Source organism: Protopterus annectens, chromosome 1.part0 (genome assembly GCF_019279795.1).
Source record: "Protopterus annectens isolate FY-2018-M chromosome 1.part0, PAN1.0, whole genome shotgun sequence".
In the NCBI taxonomy this organism is placed as follows: Eukaryota; Metazoa; Chordata; order Ceratodontiformes; family Protopteridae; genus Protopterus; species Protopterus annectens.
In genome coordinates, this window is record NC_056725.1 from 698,491,578 (window position 1) to 698,511,152 (window position 19,575).

The 19,575-nt window shown below is 40.3% G+C and overlaps 1 protein-coding gene across 3 annotated transcripts in view; it reads left to right on the plus strand.

Annotated features, from left to right (window-relative positions):
• The window catches only part of SIPA1L3 (signal induced proliferation associated 1 like 3), a 3,185,962-nt gene that overhangs the window by 1,349,046 nt on the left and 1,817,341 nt on the right, over positions 1–19,575 (plus strand). The window lies entirely within an intron of this gene.

The window sequence follows — 19,575 nt, forward strand, 5'->3', positions numbered from 1 at the left end:
TTTTTTTTTTCTATAATTGTAAGCTTGTAAATGTAGTTTTGGTGTGTTAAGGAAAGTCTTCACCTGGGTCGCATGCAAATACATGTATATTGTAAAGCAGGCTTATGAATGTGTATTGGAGGAGTGGAGGAAAGAATATAACAAATAATTTACTGTTGATTTAATCCCTATAATGCAAACACTCTGTATTCATCCTTAGTCGTGAGCATTTCCGCTGTCAGGTACTACAGTCTGTACTTAATTCCACTGATGTTAACTTATAGAATATTAAAAAGGTGTGATCTTTTCACACAGCAATGACAGTATAATGCATAACTACACTACTGTAAAAAAATCTGTTGTCTTACAATGAGTTTACATCCCTTACTGGTGAAGTGCCCACTGGGGAAAGTGGTTTATTGTGTGATTTTTGGTGCTTTTGCATTCACAACACAAACAGCTGATGAGTTTACTGGGGAAAATAATTTATTACTGTGTCACAGAAAAGCTTTTGCATAACTGGAAAATCCATTTGGCCATTTTATTGTCCTGGGAGCTGGCTGTGCTATATTGATTAACTGGCTTAGTTTAATTACTTACAGACTACTACCAGCATGGAGCTGCCATATATTTTGGGCAATATTCCTGCCTTTGTTGGTCATGTATGGACTTTAGGTGGGAGGAAGGGCTCAGTAATATAATAATGAGTCTGTGTTGCATAACACCTGCACCAGGAAATGTAATGAATGTCTACTCAACAGGTTATGTGCAGCAGTTATCACCTGTGTCTGAGCATGCAGAACTTTGCAGTAATGATATGAAGTAATCATCTAATTAACAATAAGTACAGTTACAATGTAACACTGAGTCATTCTCACTTTTCATGTAAAACTATCAGCAGCTGTTACTGTTATTCACATAAGTAGAAGTCGTTATCACATTGATGAATGCATAAGCCAGATGTATGCAGATCAGGGCAAGAAACATCACAATCCTTCCGCCCTTGATTCCTTATGTCCATTGCTGAATGGACACATGTAAAGAGAAAAGGCAGAGGTAAGGCAGACTGCTGACACTGAAGGAGGTCGTGAGACTGTAGTGGTATCATTGTCTGAGTGGGTAGCCAGCACAGGTATCGGACAGATCAAATGGCCTTGCCTGCCACTGACGTCCCATGCCTGTCCTAGGTTCATTAGTGGAGTGGCGGTCCTTACCTTGCTTTTTCTCTTTACATGTACCCATTCAGCAGTATGTTGGCTAAACCAAGAATGTGTATATTTACAATCATATGTGTCTACATTGTAAAACAACTGCTTCTGAATGCTGTACATATGTACATATATCAGTTTTGTTAGGACTCAGGTTATGGAAATTATGATTTTTTCATATTTTGGTAAATAACTTTGCAAGGGAGCATGTCAGTGTGCCAAGTAATTCCTCATTTTGAAGACGGTATTGCTGGTTCCAACATGGTAAAAGAACTGTGCCTGTATGTTTGAGACCTGTGCAGATATCAAAGTTTGTTTGGGACTTTGTTTGTGGAAATTATGAATGTTAAGTTGTCAGTCTCGCCTTCATTCTTGCTTGATGGGTTCGGAGCCGATCCTCGGCTCCGACTCGGCACTTGCTAAGCTCGAGAGTCACTTTTACCAGCTCGAGGCAGCCCCATATCCCATGATGCAAGGCGGTAAGTACCCAGATCTCGTTTGCCGCTTCGCTGATGAGGTCCTCCTTTTGCCAGCTCCTGGTAAGTGATTTATATATTACTGTTTTAGCCCCCTTTTCTACTTAAAACTTTATTTTTAACGTTTATAGTTAATTTAAGTCCCTTTCTGACTAGAAAATCCCTCACTCCTTTATATTTTTAGTCAGGCCTTCTCCCCTCCCATCCCCCCCCTTCTTGTTAGGGTGTGTGTGTGTGTGTGTATTAGAAGTCAGATATCTGACTATTTGGGATAACTTTTTCTTGGGACTGTGTTGTGTGTGTGTGGTTACAACTATGTCCAAGGAAAGGGTCTCAGGCTTTAAGAAGTGTGACTCGTGCTGTCAGAAGATGTCTCTGACAGACGGTCACACTTCTTGCTTATACTGCCTGGGACCTCTCCACCTGCAGGACTCCTGTGCAATATGTCATTCTTTTAGCCAGAGAGTCCTGCAGGAGAGGAGAAATAAATTGATTTTGAGGGGCCTTCTTAAACCGGAGGGCTCTCCGGCTAAGTCAGCCCCGACTAAGACTTCCAAGACTTCCAAGGCCCAGGCTTCTGTCTCTAAGCCTGCGGCCTCGGTTCCGACTCTTTCGGAGTCGAGATTGGCTCCGGCTGGAGCCGATCCTAGTTTGCACAAACCTTCGGCACCGATGGCTATCGGTGCCGATACTGGTTCGGTCACATCGGTGTCGGCTCCGACTGGCTCCGACCACCATGTGGCTCAGGCTTCGGTGTCGGCGCCGACCGGCTCCGACACCGTTACTTTTGTGTCTGTATCGGCTCCGGCCGGAGCCGATACAGCGAGACCTTCTGTCGGTGCCGAAAAGTTGTCGGCTCCGACAGCATCCATGGTTTCGTCGGCTCCGATGGTTCCTTCGAGGAAGAGGTCCAGGTCCCCTTCCTTGGAACCGATACTTTCGGTTCCGGCCTCTCCTCTCGGAACGGAGCCTTCGGAGCCGATCATCCAGGTCATCCAGGCTTTCTGACCATGATTTAGAGAGGGTGGTCAGTAGATTATTAAAATCACAGGCACTGGCCCAGATGCTACATAGTCCGTCTCAACAGACGACTATTAGTCCACACCTCCTTGCAGTTCCTCCTTCGACTCTACCTCAGAGTTTGGAGCTGGAGTCTTCGGGAATGGTTTCTGCTATGGCTGAGGGACAGATACCACCCTTCTGCTCCCTCAGCCTCTACTCTTATCTCCTCTTCGAGACCTTCCTTAGAGGGATTCGGTGGTCGGGCTTCCCTGGTCTCCTCCGGGGGGGTGAGTGGCATCGGACCCTTGTCCGACCCCACTCTTCCCCTTGGAGCCTCGGCCTTGGTGAGCTCGGCTCCGACATCGGCCTTGGAGCCTTCCCTTTCGGTGGGCCCTGGAGTTCCTGGTTCTTCGGAACGGGTTCTCTCGGACCTCCTGGGAGGGGAGCCTTCGAGGTGATGAAGAGTGTGCTAGCCACTGGACTCAGCCAGCAGTCTGTTCCCTTAGCTCCTCCCTCTACGGTGCCTGTCGATATCTCTGCCATCTCTCTTGCTCCCGGACCCAGAGATCCTCCGCCTCAGGTTTCCCCACTGGGAAGAACCCCCTCTTCCGAGGATTCTCCTGATCAGTCAGGGGATCCTCCGCGCAAGAGGACCTGTAAGAGGAAACACGTAGACTTCCCCGAGTCTATCACTTCAGATACCGACTTAGATGAGTCGGAGGGATCCCCAAGATCCCCCTCTGAGGATGTCTCCTTTTCAGACATCCTAGAACTCCTTAAACACAGGGGAAACTGGCCCTCAAATAATCCCTCTGAGGATGAGTCGGTATACCTGGAGGCGTTTGGATCTTGGCCCTCCACCTCCTGGGTGTCTCCGCCTTTCGACCCCCTTATGCAGGTTATCGCTCGAAAGGCTTGGGCTGCTCCTGACGCTGTAGAGCCAGTTCCTAGGAGGCCTTCTAAATTTATTACTGCCCCTTCGGACAAGCAATTTCTCACGAAAGGTGTCCCTGCTGATGCCATGGTGGTGGCGGCTGCCACTAAGAAGGAACTTGCAGATCCTTCCGTACCTGTCCATCCTCCTAATAAGGACTCTAGGACCATGGATAGGTATGGTAAGCGGATGTTCTCTTCAGCGACCTTTGCTATGCGTTCGCTGAACTACTTATGTCACTTCACCAGACGCCAAAGGGATATCCTTAAGTAGCTGGGTGAAGTAGTACAGGATCCCACAGCTGCAGGGGCTCAAGAAAAAATTGCTTCGCAGCTAGGAACCCTTAATTCTATTGTTAACTCCTCCATGCGACTGATATCATATGCAGCAGATGGAGCGAGTAGGGCCGCAGGTACAGGTGTGGCTCTTAGACGCCAAGCCTGGATGCGGCTCTGTAATTTTGCAGATCCCTTTAAGGCGTCCTTCACAAACTCTCCCTTTGATGGGTCAGCTTTGTTTGGCCCTCAAGTGAAGGAAACATTGACCAGGTGTGAGCAGGACGGCAAGACTCTTTCTGCCGTGGGGTCCGTTTTCCACCCCTTCTAGACCTTACCCTAAAGGACAGAAGGGTGGCAAAATGTGGTTCCGCAAATCCCAAGGAGTCACGCCGGATTCACGTGGTCAATTTACCCCTAGAGGCAGAGGGGGTAACAATAACAGATGCCGCTCTAGAGGCAGAGGGGGTCCACAAAACCAGGGAAGCAGAGAGCCTCTCTCTGACAAGCCCTTCCAGCATCCCTGAGATGTTGCCCGACTGTCCATCCTTGAAGGCAGTCGGGGGAAGACTATCGCTGTACCCAGAAGCCTGGCTTTCCCTAACTCAAGACAGATGGGTACAGTCGATCATATCCGAGGGTTACAAAATTCCTTTCGAGGAAAGTCCCTTTTCTCACTCAAATTCCCTTCCAGATGTACCACCCGGTCTAAGGGAAATTGCAGAGTTAGAAGTATTCAAACTTCTACAAAAAAGAGCCATTCAGCCAGTTACAACAGACCATTCAGAGCCCGGAATCTACTCAAGGTTCTTTTGACTGGAGACCAATATTGGATCTCAGCAGACTCAACAAGTCTGTGAGAAAGACAAGATTCCGAATGGTCACACTTCAGTCAATTCTGCCCTTCTTACAGAAGGACAACTGGATGTGCTCAATAGATCTTCAGGATGCGTACTATCACATAAAAATTCACAGACGCTCCAGAAGGTTTCTCCGCTTTCGGCTGGGGTCCAGTCATTTCCAATTCAGAGCCCTGCCCTTTGGTCTCACTACAGCCCCCAGAGTGTTCACCAAATGTATGGCAGTGGTCACGGCTCACCTGAGACGTCAAGGATTCCAGGTGTTTCCGTATCTCGACGACTGGCTCCTTTCAGCCACCACCAGGCATCAGCTTCTTCAAGCCAGGGATTACACAATAAATCTTACTCAATTGGGCATCTCGATCAACTGCCAGTCTATTACTTTCATAGGCGCAAACTTAAACACTGTTTGGATGTCAGCTACCCTAACAGACCAAAGAATCTCAGATATACAAGGTCACGTGAGAATCATTCTAGCCAGCAAGAAAGTACAAGCCAGAATGGTTCTAAAAGTGTTGGGCCTCATGGCTGCGGCCATTACCCTTCTTCCCCTGGCTCGCTTCTATATGCGCCTTCTTCAGTGGATGTTGTTCACTCAGTGGTCTTACCAACAACTTCCGATGCGTCACCAAATACTGGTGACACAGATTTGCAAGAATCATCTTTCTTGGTGGATTACTTCTCCCCAGATTCACCAAGGCAGACCCTTTGTACCCCCAACCCCGGTAGCCACTGTCACTATGGATGCCTCCCTGATCGGTTGGGGGGGGCATTATCAGGGCAGGATGGTTCATGGGACGTGGCAACTGTTCAAATACCACCTGCACATAAATGTCCTAGAGATGAGAGCAGTGCTTTTAACGTTGCAAGCCCTCAATGACTTTCTTCCCTTGGGGACAATTGCAGTCCACACAGACAACATGTCTGTAGTATGGTATATCAACAAACAGGGCGGAACCAAGTCCTACCCCTTGTGTCGAGAAGCGCTCAGACTTTGGCAATGGGCGATCTCCTCTCATCGGTTTCTGGTAGCAACGCATATCCCTGGGAAAACCAACATTTTAGCGGACAGATTGAGCAGAGCTATTCTCATGCCTCACGAGTGGTCTCTCAAACAATCTATAGTGGAGGAGATTTTTCTAGAATGGGGTCGCCCATGTTGCGATCTTTTTGCTACTCCCCAAAACAGCAAATGCCCAGACTTCTTCTCTCTCTTCCCACTGCCAGGCCATCCCCCCAGAGACGCTCTGACCCAGGATTGGCCCCAGGGACTTCTTTATGCCTTTCCTCTGATCCCACAAGTAATCCAGAAAGCCACCGTTTTGAGAGCCAAAATGATTCTCATTGCCCCTTATTGGCCTCGACAAATTTGGTTTCCGTTCCTCCATCGTCACCTTTTGGTGCAGCCGTGGCATCTAGACCCAGTGCCAGATCTTCTGATTCACCAATTGGGTCAGCTGCACCGGTCTATCCCTTCTCTCAACCTTACAGCTTGGTTGCTCCACTTCCATCCTTAGCCAGGCTTCCTTTGATCTCTAACCCTGTTAGGGATATCATAGTAGCTTCCTTAAAATCCTCTACCAGGAGGATTTATACTAGCAAATGGAAACGTTTTTCTTATTGGGCAAAAGCCAAGAATATTGATCCCTTCACTGCTCCAGTACAAGCAGTTTTGGATTTCTTAGCGGAAATTTTTCACGCGGGGCTCCTCTTCTTCCACGGTCAAAGTTCAGTTGGCCGCTATCTCGAACTTTCATGTCGGGTTCGCAGATCACAACATTATGTCCCACAGGCTTTGTAGAGCCTTCTTGAAAGGAATTTTTCTCATGAAACCTCCAATCAGGAGTCCTCCTCCTCAATGGGACCTAAATTTAGTGCTGACATCCTTGATTCTTCCTCCCTTCGAGCCAGCTGTTTCATGTTCCCTGAAATTTCTTTCATGGAAAACTTTATTCCTGGTTGCTATTTCATCGGCTAGGAGGGTGTCTGAACTTCATGCTCTATCTGTTCGCCCCCCCTATTTAGTCTTCCACAAAGACAGAGTATCATTGAGAACTAATCCGACCTTTTGCCTAAGGTCGCCTCAAAGACTAATTTGAATCAGGCTATTGATCTTCCTGTATTTTTCCCAAACTATTCAAACAGATCGGAACAAAAATTACATTATCTTGATGTCCACCGCCAACTCAGATATTATTTGGACAGAACAAAACAACTCAGGAAATCCGATCAACTTTTTGTTTCTTATGCTGATAACAAGAAAGGCCTTCCTGTCTCTAAAGTGACCTTGTCTAGATGGCTTTCTTCTGTCATCTCTGAAATTTATCAGCTCAGGGGAAAACAGCTGTGCTCAAAACCTAAAGCACATTCAACCAGAAGCTTAGCCACTTCCACAGCTTTTCAAGCTAGACTTCCATTAGACACTATTTGTGCAGCAGCCACTTGGGCCACTCCTCATACATTTGTTTCCCATTACAAATTGGATTTGGCCTCCAGGGACAGAGCCAGTTTTGGCTCTACAGTTCTCAAGAGTCTGTTCCATTGAGCCACCCAGGAAAGAGGTGCTAGGGACGCGGTCCCATCAAGCAAGAATGAAGGCGAGATTGACAACTTAACATTGAGAAGTTATGTACCTACCATAACGTTCCATGTTAGTTGTCTTCTCTCGCCTTCTTTCTTGCGACCCTCCCTCCTTCTCCCAGGCCTGGACAGACCTTTCTCTCTACAAGGAAGTATGCTTCTGAAGACCATACAATGCTGGTCCTTCTACCATCCTTCAGGTTTTTTTCTCTCCTTCTTTCTTCCTTTTTGGAAGTTATTATGCTAGGTGCTATTGCCTATTGTCATCAAACGAGATCTGGGTACTTACCGCCTTGCATCATGGGATATGGGGCTGCCTCGAGCTGATAAAAGTGACTCGCGAGCTTAGCAAGTGCCGAGTCGGAGCCGAGGATCGGCTCCGAACCCATCAAGCTAGAAAGAAGGCGAGAGAAGACAACTAACATGGAACGTTATGGTAGGTACATAACTTCTCATTTTTTTTCATATTTTGGTAAATAACTTAGCAAGGGAGCATCTGAATGTGCCAAGTAATATCTCATTTTGAAGACAGTATTGCTGGTTCCAACATGGTAAAAGAAATGTGCCTGTATGTTTCACACATGTGCAGATATCAAAGTTTGTTTGGGATTTAGGTTATGGAAATTATGATTTTTTTCATATTTTGGTAAATAACATTGCAAGGGAGCATCTGAATGTGCCAAGTAATATCTCATTTTGAAGACTGTATTGCTGGTTCTAACATGGTAAAAGAATTGTGCTTGTATGTTTCACACATGTGCAGATAATAAAGTTTGCTTCGGACTTAGGTTATGGAAATTATGATTTCTTTTCATATTTTGGTAAATAAGTTTGCAAGGGAGCATCTGAATGTGCTAAGTAATACCTAATTTTGAAAAGATTATTTATAGTTCTAAGATGGTAAAAGAATGGTGCCTGTATGTTGTACTCATAGGCAGATATCAAAGTTTGTTTCGGACTTAGGTTATGGAAATTATGATTTTTTTTCATATTTTGGTAAATAACTTGTAAAGGGAGCATCCCATTGTGTGAAGTAATACCTCATTTTGAAGACAGTACTGATAATTCTAACATGGTAAAAGAATAGTGTCTGTATATTATACTCATGTGCAGATATCAAAATTTGTTTCGGACTTAGGTTATGGAAATTATGATTTTTTTTCATATTTTTGGTAAATAACTTTGCAAGGGAACATCTGAATGTGCTAAGTAATACCTCATTTTGAAAACAGTATTGATAGTTCTAACATGGTAAAAGAATGCTGCCTGTATGTTGTACTCCTATGCAGATATCAAAGCTTGTTTCGATGATGGGTTATGAAAATTATGTTTTTTTTTTCATATTTTAGTAGATAACTTTGCAAGGGAGCATCTGAATGTGCCAAGTAATACATCATTTTGAAGCAAGTATTGCTGGTTCCAACATGGTAAAAGAATTGTGCCTGTATGTTGGACACATATGCAGAAATCAAAGTTTGTTTGGAATTAGGTTATGGAAATTATGATTTTTTTTCATATTTTGGTAAATAACTTTGCAAGGGAGCATGTCAGTGTGCCAAGTAATGCCTCATTTTGAAGACAGTGTTACTCCTTACAACGTGGTAAAAGAACTGTGTCTGTGCACTCTACACATGTAGAGATATCACAGTTTGTTTAGTCTTGTACGATTATGAAAATTATACATTTACAATACTTTTCATTATTATGCCCATATCTTTGCAAGGGAGCATGGTGATCACACAAATCATGCATCACTTTGAAGCTGACATTCAGATGCACAACTTCTACACTTATATGTAGGCTCTGTCTGCTACAGGTGATGAGATATTATGCTTTGTTTATTTATCAATTATGAAAAATAATATATTAATCATATTTCTGTGAATATCTCAAGAAAGGAACATCACACAGTAATGGTTAAGGTATAATTTTAAAGCTAACATTCATACTAACAAATTACATTCCAATTGTATGGGTCTGCATGGTACATTGACCAAGATATCATGCTTTTTTCCAAAAAGGTAAAAAATATGCACAATATCAGCATTCCTTGCCAAATATTTAATAATGACTTTGAGATACACTATCAACATTTACACTGTTGGAAAGGTCAGTGTCTGCTGAACAACTTTCCCATTTACATGTTTAGTCTAGCTCTTATAGTTAAAGAGTTATGAACATTTGTTTTCTGTATGGTATTACAAATGGATTTTCAGAAAATGAGCTCAGGCTGCACTATTGTTCCTATGGTGGAATTATGCAGGCAGCTTTTCCTGAGCTGCTGTGGAGTGAATGAGTTAACTTAGATCAAGGAGTCTGTTATCTTTCCCAACTTGAAGACTGTCAAATTGACAGCTTGGATGATTGGCTATAGAGTCCATCCAAAGCATTCTTTTCTCAGGATGTCTTATATATCCTGGAAGAAACTGAAATACTGAATACCAAGAAGACATATGAAGCTAAGTGGAAGAAGTTTTCTATCTGGTGCAAAACTGATAGTATTCTACTCAGACACATTTGCAACAGGTCCTAGAATACCTCTCCCTTCTCTACAAGCAAGAACTGTCCTATTCTAGCAATGTCTTCCCAGGTGTCCTCCAGTTTATGTTCACCCCCATATGAAACAGTTTTTGAAGGGGGGGGTGTTAGAATTCAGACCACTGAGATGGGGACCTGCACCCTCCTCAGATCCAAATTATGTGCTCGAGATACTAAGACTGCCATCCTTTGAACCTGTGACATCAGCCCCTATCAAATTGCTTACATGGAAGACGGCCCTTTTGCTAGCAGTTGCCTCAGAAAGATACATCTCTGAGTTGCAAGCTCTTATGTGCAAGAAGCCATTCCTAGTCTTTAGTAGGGACAGAGTTACCATCAGAAGCAATCCCTCTATCATGCTCAAGGTGGTTCCAGGGATTTTTTGACTTCATCTCTCTGTGTTCTTCTCAGTCCCTCAACCTAAGGGAGAGATGTGGATGTACACAGGCAACTAAGATTCTTCTTCCACAGAACAAATTTTCCAGACAGACGATTTTTTAGTGACCTTTGAGGAAACCAAAACAAGGAAAACCAGTAGGCAAATAAAGCATTTAGATGGATTACGAAGTGCAACTCCTTTTGTTACTCCCATTATGATAAGCAGCACCCTGGCAGGGTTACAGCCCATTCCACTAGTGCAAAAGCTACCACATCAACATTTTTTGAAAGGAGCTGCTACTAAGTATATCTTAGAAGTAACCACCTGGTCCTGTCCACATGCCTTCAACAAACATTACCATCTTGGGCCATTTCTAGGACAAGAGGCAGGTTTGTCTCTGGCATTCTGCAGAGCCTGCTGTCCTTGGATCAAAACTTCTTCCATTCTCCCCAATAAGAGGATTTGGGAATCATCCCAAGACTCAGTACTGCAAGATGCACTACAATGAACTTTCTTTAATTGTAAATGTTCAGGTAGATCAATGTTGCAATACCCTTCCTTGCCTCTTTCCTATTTTTTCCCCTCTGCCCTAGGGTTGGGGTAGGTTCCCCTTTTTCTAAGCAAACACAAACTCCAATCTTAAAAGTATTTTTGAAAGTAACTGCAAACTAAAAAGATGAGGTATGTGCAGAAATGTGGTGCTTATTCTTATTGTTCATATATATATTGGAAGTAAATGAGATAAGTATAAATGCTTTCAAATTTAAGACAAAAGGCAGATTTACATGTACTGAAAAAGTGGTTTTACTGTGCCCTCTGTTCATATTGTCCTTGTCGCTGCATCGGTAAAATGGATGGAAATTAAGAAACATGATAGCTGAACATTTAAAGGGCATTAAATTTGGGAAAGAAACTAATGTATATTTTAAACATTGTGTTGATAAACAGGGGCATTCTTTCAAATTTTTAATATTAGAAGCATTGCATGTAAATGTCAGAGGAGTGGCATGGCCATTACAGTGGAAGAAGCATGAACTTGTCTGACAAATGCATTTAAATGCAACTCACTGGCCAGACTTAAATGAAAACATTTCTGTTACGAGTATTTTAAAACTAAAAGCTTTAAATTGATGAGTTATTTTAAATAAAACTTACTGATTTAATTTAATTTATTTTATACATGAATCTAATGTTCTGAATGACTCTAATCTGGTATTGAGTGATGCGTTTTACTATTTTTGGGATATGTGTTTTTATTGAATAAGTACGCTTGGTTAGATTTGGGGGTATGCTGTTTTGAATGATAGTGACGATGCATTTCATTCATATAAAAGACGGCAGTGAGAGGCTGTTTTTATCTGAGGCAGTTTTTATATTAGAAGTGAAAGCCCTTATTATTTTGTAATACAGAGAAGTTTTACTTAGCAGAGTGTATAAACTTGCATTTTGGACTATGTACATGTTGGCCTGATTTCAGGACGTTCTCTTTATTTATTCCCCTCTTTCTACTCATCTTCCCCATACCCCCCACTCCACCCTCACTTACTTAGCCCAGGGTTCCTGTCTGTTAGTAGGGCTAGTTGTGCAGGCTTTCCTCAACCTTAGGACCATCAGACACCAATTGTAAGACCTGAGGATGACATTGCTCGATGTATGCCATAAACCCTTAACATCCTGATGTCGGATGGTAGAGGATGTCTGTTGGTGGAGGGGGATGAAAGACTGTCGTATTTGGGTTGATTGCAGGCTTCTGCACAGCAGGAAGTCCCATGACTCAGTACTGCAATATTGATAATCTGGAACATCTATTATTATTGTAAGTTGTCTACACAACTGTACTTGCCCCATATTTACACATTTAGTATTGCTGTTCCATTGAACTCATTATGGTCCTTGAAATTTCAGCAGGAATTCAAATTGGTATTTTATTATTTTTTTTTCCTGGGCCTTTACAAAAAGGGTGTTAGCTGAGTGGCACGTACTATTCATAAAAGTACAATAAGGAATTTTAGGAAGAAAGCATTTTTCTCATTTAGGTAGGAAACATGTTCACTCTCAGCCTGGAATACTGTTTCAGATTCTGCTGTTGGCTTGACAGGCTTTAGAAATATGGCAGAATAATGCAAGGATTATTCATCTTGATCTCTATGCAGACTTTTCTTGCTCATACTTTTTATTGCAAACAGGAAAGGGAGGTGATATGATGGACAGCTGTGTGCAATGGATTGGAAAAGGGATCCTTGTCATGATTTTCACATTCAGAGGCAGACAAATAGCACAAAGCAAAGCATACAGTTACAAAACTGAAGAGCTGTTCTAAAAAAAAAAAAAAAAAAAGTGCAATATTAGACCCTAGACTCTGGGATTACTGTCTTTGCTGAGCTATCTCAGGTTAAATTGAATGAAGTCTTTTTGTGATCCCTTATCAATTATCAGTAATCATAATAATAATATATAATAGCATATTAGTAATGTAGCACAATTGTTATAAACAATGCTATCTATATTGCCTTTCATCTCTGTTAATCTCTCTTTTCTCAGTACTGAAGTAAATGACTGGATTTATTATAATACTATATAGGCTCTTAAAATAGAACCATATGACTACAAGATCTGCTGTACTTTACAGTTTATAAGTTTTATAGCAAGCAAATGAGTGTTTATAATCTGAATATTATGTGTGCAGTAACTCCTTTTTAATTTTGTTAAATAATACCTTTTATATATCATAACTTTAGACATACTACAGTGATGATAGCTATGTATCTGTGTGTAGGTGGTAGTGTTTCAAACCAGGAGTTTTACATTACATGGGGGGGGGGGGGGGTAGAGAACAGTACATGTATAGTAGTTTACAAATTAATTCTTTTTTTTTTTTTTGGTGTTTACTATTCTTGATAGAGAGTTTACAGTTAATTTCAATTATATATATGAGTAAGTAGTTCGCTAGATATAATAATTTTTCAGGACCACATTATTTACAAATGTATGAGGGTATTTTATGTAATACTTATTCATTTTTTTCCTGTTTCAGTACTATGGCCAACTTGAAATGCTTTTCCTATTTCAGTAGTATGGCCGACTAGAAATGAATATCAGTTAATGTCAATGGATTAGATAATGATTGTAAAAGAGGTAGTTTATACAAATTTTTAAAAATATTTCATTCCCAAGTTATCTTTTTACAGGAAACACATTTAGTAAAAGAAGATTTGAACAGACTTAATACTAAACACTATTCTGTATTGACTAGCTCTCATTATAAACAAAAGAGGAGAGGGGTGGCTATTTTATGGAAAAATTATTTGCCTCTACCTAAAATCCTGAATTCATTTAGTGATGAAAAAGGCATGTTTTGTTAGTGACTTTAGAGATTCAAGGGGAAACTCTACACTTTTATTTATGTCTGTTGGATACCTGGCTTGGGAATACAAACCGTTAAACAGTAGTTGGGGGGGAATAATGCGAATATCAAAGGGAAACATTATTTTTGCAGGTAAATTTAATTATATTTTAACTAACAAGGATACAAGCACTAGCTGTAAAAGGAGGAAACCTGCCACAGTGAAGGCTTTGATGGAGTTCACTGACCTATATAATATGAGAGAGATAAATAAGTTTTCAGTATCAGACTTACTCTTCTTTATACATTTTTCACACAGGCATGGGACAAAATTGTGAATAGATAGCATTTGTTTCATATGAGATCACTAGTAGAATAGATAAAGATAACATTAAAGTAGTCTCTTGCCCACTGTCAGATCATAGCTCAATAACATTTGAAGTTGTATTGAATTCTAGTAATAACATTCCAATTAAAAGGATTTCTGCATGTATAACCAATATGAAAGGCTTTTAAGTTGTTCTTTAATAAAAAAGTTTAAACTTTTATTGAAATTAATCATACAGGTAGCACCTCAGAGATTTTTTTTATGGTACACTTTAAAAGCATGCCATTTTGGGAAAATTACAAGTTGGTATGCACAAACAAGAAACAATGGGACAAAGAATTAATTTGCAGGAGAAAATTGATAAGTTAAAATTAGTCAACAAGGAATAATAGCTTAGCAGAAGAAATAAATATCATAAACAGTAAATATTTAGAAATTTTACTATTTTAAACCATGAAAATTTTAGAAAAGTTTAACATAACTAATTATTCCATAAATCATAAATCCATGTCCAATTTTCTACTACAACAAACATGATTGTTAAATTTAACTACATTAAATAATTGTACTCCTTGTAGTAAAAAAAAAGGTTACTGCAATAGAAAATATCCTGGATGTTTTCAGGTCTCATTTTAATAAGATTAGTCAACACAAACCAACAGTGAATACACAAGATCTAATTAAAACATTTATAAAAATATACTGAAAATGCACTGTCAGAGGATCAAATAAAAATAATTGACAAGCCTATATCAATGTCTGAACTCAAAATTGAAATGAATAAATTAAAACCCAATAAGGCACTTGGAAATTATGGTATAATACCTGAACTATACAAAATGTTGTTTAAGGATGCCTTGAGTATTTTACTAGAGGTATTTTCAGTAGTTAAAGGACTTATGAAGGTACCACTATCCTTGAAGTATACCCTAATATCCCCAATTTTAAAACCTGACAATGAGTGAACACTATGTTCTTCAAATAGACCAATTTCATTATTAAACGTAGATTATAAAATGTGTACGGCAATGTATGCCCCTGGAATAAAACAGTTTGTTCCAATGTTGATAAACAGTGTTCATACTGGGGGGTTTATAGTGAACAGAACACCTGTGATAATATCAAGCGAATACTGTCAGTAAATGATTATACTAATAATTCAAAAAAAAAAATAACTTTGGCTAGTCTGCATGTCAGTAGTGCACTTGATTCAACTAATTGGGAGTATTTAGTAATGCTAATGGAGGAATGTAATATTTCAAAGAATTTCTTACAATAAATCAAACTTCTCTATGAAAAATCCTTTGCATACATTAAGATAGGCTCATGTACTTCCCAATCATGATTACTAAAGGTACTAAATAGGGTTGGCCCTTGACTTGAAGTTTGGACCGTTCTATGATCTGTTGTCCTAATTTTCATTATGGGGAAAGAGAAGATCCACATTAACATTGTCTTGAAGGCTTAGTATAAGCCGAGGCGCTAGAGTGTTTTGAAATAAAACAGGATATACTTGACTATGAGTTGTTTCTGATCATATCTACTCAGCGATTGTTGTATATTGAGTTTCCCTTGTCCCCATTTTTTTTTTTTGCTCTAGTTATGGAACCTTTTGCAAATTATGTAAGATAAGATAAAATAAAAACGTCAAAGGCATACTAATAAATAATGTAATCCCCAAAATGCAGTTATTTGCCCAATGCTTTCTGGAATTCATTAATTCCAGTGCTGTGAAACAGCTCGTTCTTACCCCCACTAGAGGTAGCAACATCCTTCACCTGGTCATTACCAACATGGTTGACCATTGCTGTACACCAGTAGTCAGCTCCTCCCTGGTTAGATCCAACCACAAACTAATCACCTTGGAAATCCATATTTCTCCCAAGCCCCACAAAGGTAACCACCATGAAAAACGTCTCCAAAGTTAACTTTGGGCTCCTGAAAACAAAGGTGGCTAACTTCACGGCACCCATGCAAGTGGAGAATAGTTGCTTGACCGCCGAATCATACACCATTGCATTGTATGAACACGTACACAAATGCATGGATCTCGCTATACCCAGTAGAACTTAAGACACTGTCCTCAAAAAAAAGGAAGCCAATCTGGTGGTCCCCTGCCATAAACAGACTTTACAACAGAAGGAGTAAACTGATGCAGAATAAGGCAAAGTCCCAAGACTGGAAAAACTCTCTTATCAGCCTCAACAAAAGGTTGAGATCCCTCATCAAATCTTGTAAAGCTAGCTATGAAAAAAGAATTGCAGCAGATAGTAAAGACAACCACAAGGCTTTCTATAGTTATGTAAAGAATCTCCACGGCAATACCCAGATTTGCTCTGAGCTACTGCACAATGGTACCGCGTATACTGAGCCAACAGATATTGCCAATATATACTGGCCGACAGATTCAGTGCTAACTTTACCCCTTTCTCCCTCCCCAAAAAACCAATCATAGCACCAGTAGATTGCCAGGCACCCAGTATTACTGCTGCACAGGTTAAAACAGCACTGTCCAGTGCCATGAATACAGCTTCCATGGGACCTGACAGTATCCCTGGCTGTGTTCTACATGAACTACAAAGTGAACTGGCACCTCACCTGTGTGCCCTGTTCAACCACAGCCTCACCTCACACTTTGTCCCTACCGAATGGTGCACTGCTACAGTCATCCATCTCCACAAAGAAGGAGTGACTACAGACCCTGGGAATTATCGCCCAATTAGCCTGACGAGTCTGATATGCAAAGCTGTGGAACGCATCATCATGGACCTAATAAACAAGGATATAGGGAATCTCCAAACTCTGGATCCTACACAGTTTGGTTTTGTGAAGAGTAGATCATGCCTGCTCAATGTGGTCGACTTCTTTGAGTCAGTCACCAGAGCTGTGGATGAAGGCAAGGTGGTTCATACAACCTACCTTGATTTGGCCAAGGCCTTTGATACCATTCCCCACTCAGGAATCATAGAAAAACTCACTGAGCTAGGCATGAATCCCTATATTACTAGGTGGGTTGCAAACTGGCTCACAGATAGAACCCACAGTGTGAAAGTAGCTGACTCCAATTCAGACTGCCGACCAGCCATGAGTGGAGTCCCACAGGGTTCGGTCCTCGGTCCTCTCCTGTTTAACTACTTCTCTGAAGTCCAGGCCAACACGAAGGGACTCTGGCTGACAAAGTTCGCAGACGTTTGCAAGTTGGGAGCTATTATTAACTCCCCAAGTGATGTTGACAACCTACAGAAAGGCCTCAATGGCACTGACGACTGGTGTCAGAACCATGGCCTTAAGCTCAGTGCCAAAAAATGTATCATCATCCCCCTTGGGAAAAACCCAGTTCCCTTGAATTACCACATTGATGGTAGTCCACTGAACACAGAAGGTGTTATAAGAGATCTGGGAACACAGGTTGACAGCAACCTCTCTTTTGACCACCATGTTGCCACTGTGGTCAGCAAGTCCTTCTATGTGGTACATCTCATTACTAAGGGTTTTGCATCCAGGAAAAAAAGAGGTCATTGTCTCCCTCTACTCTTCCCTCATTAGGCCAGTCATTGAGTACAATGCCCCATTTGGCATGTACCTCAGTAGACACTTGCAACAACTGGAGAGGCCGCAAAAGTACCTCACAAAGAGGATCCAAGGCCTTAAACACTTGTCCTATATGGACAGACTCAAAAAAAAAATGCCAACTATTGTCTGTCTCATATCGCCTACTTAGAGGCGATCTCTGCTTGACTTACAAAGCCATGTCTGACCCAGCTATGTTAGAAATGCTACATCTAAAGAAATATCAATCCCTCCACACCACATGTTCCAGAGACCTCAGCCTCATTACCACAATCAACAGAACATGCTTGAGATGCAGGTTCATAACCCAGAGACTGCCCATGCTATGGACTAGACTTCCAGTACATGTCAAGCAGAGCACCTCATTGGCTGTCTTCAGGAGAAGTCTTGATGAGTGGATGGGAAATAGAAAATCACCCCGGGGATCACTCCAGTGGCTCTACTCGACAGAGGCACTAGGAACTAAGGTCGGTTGGCACAATGCCAGGGTAATCCTATGGGCTAGGCTTGTAAAGACTCCAGGGTCATTAGCCTAGTAAACACCTATGAACCTATAACATCTTATTAACTTTGACTGATTGCAGTTCTTCTCTTATTGCAGTATTTCAAGCAACAGAAATTTTCTAGAAGAAATCGGGACTCAGTTTTAACAAGAAAAGACTAACATACTATTTAATTGTAATATTAATAAAATAGATAAGTTGCAAAATGCATTGTGAAAAATGGTAAAATCACTTACTTAGGGATAACCTTGTCTGATAATAATAAAAATATAACAGCCTTTAAGTATAATAACTTCAGTTCCATAAAGCAAACTCTTAATAAATGAAGTAATTTTTTTCATTATGGAAGACACTCTCCTTATGTAAAATGATTATCCTTCCTAAAATGTTATATATAATACAGTCTTTATCCCCCACATCCCCCCCCCAAAAAAAAAAAATATATATATATATATATATATATATATATATATATATATAGAGAGAGAGAGAGAGAGACGGAGAGTATAATTATTTGTTTCTGAGATTTTTATGGTTTTCTAACAAGCTAGATTGGCTTTAATCCATCACATTAGAGATTGGCCATCGGGTGGTATTCGTCTTCCAGATTTAAAATGATATTCCTTATCCTCCATTGTTAAGACAATGATTTTTATTGGCTAAATAGCAATTATAATGCCAAATGGAAATTATTCAGGAAGGTATTTGGTGTAAATCCAATAATTTAACAAAATCATATTTTACTAAAATAGTTACTAATAAATGTCATTGGTTAGTACACTATTTTATAGAAAACAAAAACAAACCAGTTAACTGTTATTATATTAATATGATAATAATCTCCTTTAAATTTTTCATTTTCAGGAACCCTGAATATAAAGCATGGATTTTCTTTGTATTTCCAGTTGCTGCACTCAAAATAGTATTAATACATTTAATTTAACAACAATTACTACATTTAAAAACAAAAAACAATGATACTGGTATCAATTACTAGACATTGGTAAGTTACAAAATGTTGATCATATCATTAATACGTTTGAGTTAAGCAAAGACGTGGTTAGAAATTCAAAATTGTAGACAACTGGTTGAACATAAGATTAATTTAATGTAACCATTAGTTAGAAATTCTTTCCCCACATTCATTGATTTACTAATTATTCTAATGCAGCAGAATATAAGTGGAAAGGTACTTGTATCTAAAATGTGTAAAGTACTTGAGAAATCAACAGTATGTCACAGAGAAGGCTTTTGGGATTATTTTAGACTTGTTAATTACAACTCTCCAAGTGAAGATGATAAAAAACTAATGTGCTAATATTCAAAACAAACTACTTCATCCACTAAGGCAGAAGATATTCTCTTGGAAGTTCTTATCTAGAACATTTATAACACTTCTACATAAAGTTGAATTGATGTTTGTTTAATAAAGGCATAGGATGCTGAAGATGTAAAGTAAATGTTAAATTTGCCTGGCAGCATATGTTTTATAGTTATATAAAACTTAAAACATATTGAGATAATATGAATTCACTCTTAGTCTGTTTCTGCTGATCAATCTTTTATTTTATTTAATACACCTATTCCCACTTGTGTCACA